Below are 5,645 nucleotides of genomic sequence, written 5' to 3'. Positions count from 1 at the left end.
AAGCTAGAGTCGATTCTCCTTTAACCTTAGGTTTCTTCTTGTAAACCAGGTTAACGACTTAAAGAATTCATTGGGATTGTGAAGCCAGACCGATACTACTTTCTCGTAGTTGTGTGATCTGATCTTGTATATTCTATCGTGTTGAGTACAATCGTAACGATTGGCTTGAGATTGTTATCTCCGATAGGCAAGATATAAAAATAGTCACAAACATCTTGGTCTCATCGTTTGTGATTCCATAATATCTTCTTTCGCCGCGTCGATTAAGATTATTGTGAGGTGATTGATAATTCTAGGATGTTCTTCGGGAATATAAGTCCGGGTTATCAATTGGTTCATGTTCACCTTGATTTATCAAAAGACGGAACAAAATCTTGTAGGTATTTCTGTGGGAGATATATGTATCTATTACCGTAGACTTTTCTGTGTGATACAGATTTTTTTATTAAAGTTTTCGACTTTGGGTCGTAGCAACTCTTTGTTGTGGGTGAGATCAACTAAGGGAATCAAGTGCGTAGTATCCTGCTGGGATCAGACACGTATGGAGAAAACTGTACCTTGGATCAGTGTGAGATTGATTGGAGTTCAACTACAGTCCAGACCGAAGTTATTTTGTAGTAGGCTAGTGTCTGTAGCAGCTTAATACAGTGTGTTCAATCTGGACTAGGTCCCGGGGTTTTTCTGCATTTGCGGTTTCCTTGTTAACAAAATTCTGGTGTCTGTGTTATTTCTTTTCCGCATTATATTTTGTTATATAATTGAAATATCACAGGTTGTGTGTTAGAATCAATCAATTGGATATCCGACCTTTGGTCGTTGATTGAAATTGATTGATACTTGAACATTGGTCGTTGGTACTGTTCAAGTGATTTCTGTTGTATTCAATTAGACTCGCAGATTTCTATTTGGTTGAGTAAGAATTGAATCGAGAAAGAGAGATATAACTCTTTGATATACTTTATTAAGATTAAGTGTATTTGATTCTCTTGAAAGTATATTGGAGTTAGTCCATACAGATTGCTAATCGAAATATTGGGTGTGGTTGGTGTACCCCCGCCTTTTCAATTGGTATCAGAGCAGGCAAACGCGTTTAAATACCTTACAAGTTTTTGTTTGTAGCGATCTGACAATGGACCGTAAAGTCCCTAGAAACGCTTCACCAGGTTTAAAAACCAATCGTATAAGAAGTTCTAATAAACTGGTTATTCTCCAGAAAGGTTGGATGAACAAATCCGGATCAACTCTGATTTTGTTGCCTAAATTGCAATACTTAAGGATTTGAAATCTATCAAATTACCTTTGATGGATCTGAATAACTCCAGTTATACCTCTCTGAAGAACAGTCGTAAGTCAGATGATAAACAACGTTCAGATGTTGTGAAAACTGATATGACTCAGAAATTTTTAGACGAACTTAAAGGTGTTGGCCCATGTTTGTTTTGTGATTCCTCCAATCACTTTCAACATACTTGTATGTCCTTCCAAAAGATCCTTAAAGTTGCAAGTAATATTCATAAGAAAACTAAGAAACTTTTTGCTTCTCTAAAAGGATGTACAAAACTATCAGGAAACCCTAAACAGGAAAGTACTAATAGGATGGGAGCTTTTTCTTTAAAATCAACATCACCCTTTCAATGGTTTCTTGACATTGGATGTAGTAGATGTATGACAGGTGACCTCACGTGGTTTGTTTCTTCAAACGACTATGAAGGAGGACCAATAACATTTGGAGATGGGAGTTGTTTCTACATAAGCAAGAAGGGGACGATCATACCCGGCGTACCTGAAATCCATGATGTAGTATACGTAAAAGGTATGACTGCAAATCTTCTTTCTATTAGTCAAATTTATGACAAAGGCCATCGAGTTGTCTTCAATGCAAATGGATGTGACATTATAGAAAAAACTGGGAAAGTAATTTTTCAAGGAACTCGTAGTAAAAACAACTGTTATCTTCTGGATACTCAGTTCAGTAATTGTTGCAATTTGACTAAGGTGGAATCTACACATCTTTGGCATGAGCGTTTTGATCACATCAACTATCGTTTTCTGACTAAGATCATTAGCAAAGAACTTGTTAGAGGCGTTCCCAAAATCAATGCAAAGATTTAAGGTGTATGTAGTGCCTGTCAAAAGGGTAAAGAAATGAAAGTTCGCCATAAATCATCCTGAGATATTCTCACAAAGCTCCACTTGATTTAATTCATGTGGATCTCTTCGGACCAATTCAACAACCTAATGTTGCTAGTAAGAAGTATGTTTTGGTTATGATAGATGATTACACCAGGTTCACTTGGGTTGCGTTTCTATATCATAAGAATGAAACCCTTGATGAATTCAAGATTATTGTTAAGAGAATCCAGAACGAATAACGTCACAAACTAAAGAAAATTAGAAGCGACCGTGGAACTTAATTCAAGGACACTAAGGTGTTTGAATTTTGTGACGAACTGGGAATTATTCAACAATATTCTCCACCCATTACTCCTCAAGCTAATGGAGTTGTAGAAAGAAAAACAAACAGGAAATGGCTAGGGTAATGCTCCATAACAAAAACTTACCTTTAAGGTTTTGGGGAGAAGTTGTCTTCACATCATGCTATTTGATCAACTGTGTCTACCTACAGTCTAAAACCCGAAACACTCTTTATGAGTTGTGGTATGGTAGAAAACCCAACTTGCACTATCTCAGAGTGTTCGGTGGTAAGTGCTACGTTCTAAAGGATCGAGAACAGAGACGGAAATTCGATACCAAAAGTGATGAAGGTATCTTTCTTATCTATGCTTCTGATAGTCATGGTTTTCGAGTGTTTAATCTTAGAACCCAGGTCATGATGAAATCTGCCAATGTTATCATCGATGATATTAGTAATTTTAATCACGATAATCCTCTTGCTGAATTGCTTCCAACTGAGACAATTGAAAAAGTCAAAGAAATGCCAAAATCAGTTGAAGTCATCCCAACTATTACTGATCCTGATATTTCTCGTGACGAGGAGAAGAGCACTGATCAGGCTACTCCTGACGAACAAGAACATGTCCCTCCACGACACCTATGGGTTCAAAGGAATCATGATCCCATCAGTATTATTTGAAGAAGAGATTCTACAACTAAGACTAGAGGACAACTTCAAAATATTTGCAATTTTGGTTATTATCTGTCACAAGTAGAGCAAAGAAATATTGATGAGGCTCTTAGTGATCCCTTCTGGGTTAATGCAATGCATGAAGAGCTAAATCAATTTCAAAGAAAAGATGTGTGGGAACTTGTACCTTGTTCCTCGAATATTACTATTGCTGGTACGAAATGAATATTCAAGAATAAACCTGATGAATTTGGAACAATTATCAGAAACAAAGCCAGACTTGTCGCTCAAGGATATTCACAGATTGAAGGTATCGACTTTGACGAAACCTTTGCTCTCGTGGCACGCCTTGAGTCCATTATACTTTTATTAGCTCATGCTTGTTTTCTTAAGGTTAAGCTGTTCCAAATGGATATAAAATCCGCATTCCTAAACGGAATTTTAAAGGAGGAAGTCTATGTCGCTCAACCTAAAGGATTTGAAAACCTTGATTTCCCAGATCATGTTTTTAAGCTCAAAAAGACATTATATGGGTTAAAACAAGCACCTAGATCCTGGTTTGAAAAACTTACCACTTCTCTTATTAGGAAAGGTTTTTCAAGAGTCGGATATGATAAACTTTGTTTACCAAGTGGAGTGGGAAAGATGTTGTCATTGCTCAAGTTTATGTAGATGATATCATCTATGGTTCAACTTCTGAGAAGCTTGCAAAGGATTTCCAAGTTTCACTTGCTAAAGAATTTGAAATGAGCAATGTTGGTGAATTGAAGTTCTTCTTAGGATTACAAATTCAATAACATAAGGATGGAATTTACTTATCCCAAAAAAAGTATGCAAAGGACCTTGTCTCACGATTCGGTCTGGATAAGTCAACTCCAAAACTGACACAAAGATGAGAAAGGAGTAAAAGTGGATAAAAAATTATATCGATCTATTATTGGTAGCCTTTTATATCTTACAGCCACTAGACTAGATATTTCTTTTAGTGTTGGTTGTTGTGCTAGATTTCAGGCTAATCCAAAGGAATCTCATCTTGCAGCTACAAAAAGGATCATACGATATGTCAATCACACTGTCGGGTATGGTCTATCTTACACTTTTGATACTACTATTGACCTTTTTGCTTATTCAGATGTTGATTGGGCAGGATGTGTAGAAGACCGAAAAGTACATCAAGAGGATTCTACTATGTAGGACTGAATATTGTGGCTTGGCATAGCAAGAAACAGAATTGACAATCCCTGTCTACATGTGAATCAGAGTATATTGTTGCTGGGTCATATCACACTCAACTTCTATGGATGAAACAAATGCTGGATGATTATGGAATTGATACTAGAATAATGAATATCTTTTGTGATAACTCTAGTGCGATTCGAATCGCAGAAAATCCCGTTGAGCACTCAAGAACAAAGCACATTCATATAAGGTACCATTTATTCGAGATCTCTATGGAAATGGTATCATAAATATGGAATTTGTGCCTTCCGAATAATAGTTGGCTGACATTCTCACCAAACCTTTAGACACTGCTACATTTCAACACTTACGACAGTATATTGGTGTTGTTTTGGTTCATTATTTGTTTCCATGACTCCTTCCCCTGTGCTTATCTCGATCTTTTGGGCAATTGAGTTTGGAACTCCAGTGAGTGTTTACTTCAATTCTGCATTTGTTTCCGTAGGTTGATTTTATGTCAGATTCTTGTTAGTGTGTTGTGTCCAAAGAAATCCTTTTATTCTTTTGAAATTAAGGTCGCTCTTGTTGTTCTTTCGGGAATGACATTTTACAGGGGTTATCTTGTATCTTTATAAATTCCTTGATGAAAGCATTTAGCTTCGGCTTTATGATTGCATCTAAACAAGTTGATATGTCCTTTCTTTTGGTCATGAAATGTCTCTTTTGGAAATTTCATTAGGATCCCGTTTTCGTACCTTTGCCAATTTTATTGACAAAAAGGGGGAGAATTAATATTTAGTTCACAATACAAATACATATGGTTTTCGGATCATTATGTAAGGGGGAGTGGTTTCCATGTGAGATGGAGTATTGACTAAGTGGGAATGATACATATCACCATAGTATTGTTGTCTGTAAATGGTGGATTTTCAATAAAGGGAAAAAACCGTAAAATCATGAGGCATGTTTTTGACACGGCTTTCAGGCATGCAACGATTCATATTTTACGAAGCCATGATGAATATGTTTTCGAAAAGCCTCCACCAGCTGAGCGTTTGATCCCCTGCATTTCGTTGTGACCTCTATGCAGAATAAAGTATTTGGGCGGTTCTCCGTAGATTGAGAGCTCAACGCCTTCAGGACGTCGGTGATACTCATTGTTCCCTGACTGCAGGAGAGAGACCCACCTCCACATAGAAGAATAGTTGGGTGGCGGACGCCTTCAGGACGTCGGTGACACTCACCGTTCCCTGATTATGTGGAGAGACCGTGCATAGATTCAGGCGGTTCTCCGTAGATTGAGAACACTAACGCCTTCAGGTCGTAAACAACATCGTGACTCCTGACTATGCACCATTCAGAATAGATATGAAGCTTTAAC

This window comes from Papaver somniferum, chromosome 4, assembly GCF_003573695.1.
Source record: "Papaver somniferum cultivar HN1 chromosome 4, ASM357369v1, whole genome shotgun sequence".
Taxonomy (NCBI): Eukaryota; Viridiplantae; Streptophyta; class Magnoliopsida; order Ranunculales; family Papaveraceae; genus Papaver; species Papaver somniferum.
Note: the sequence above shows the minus strand (reverse complement) of the source record.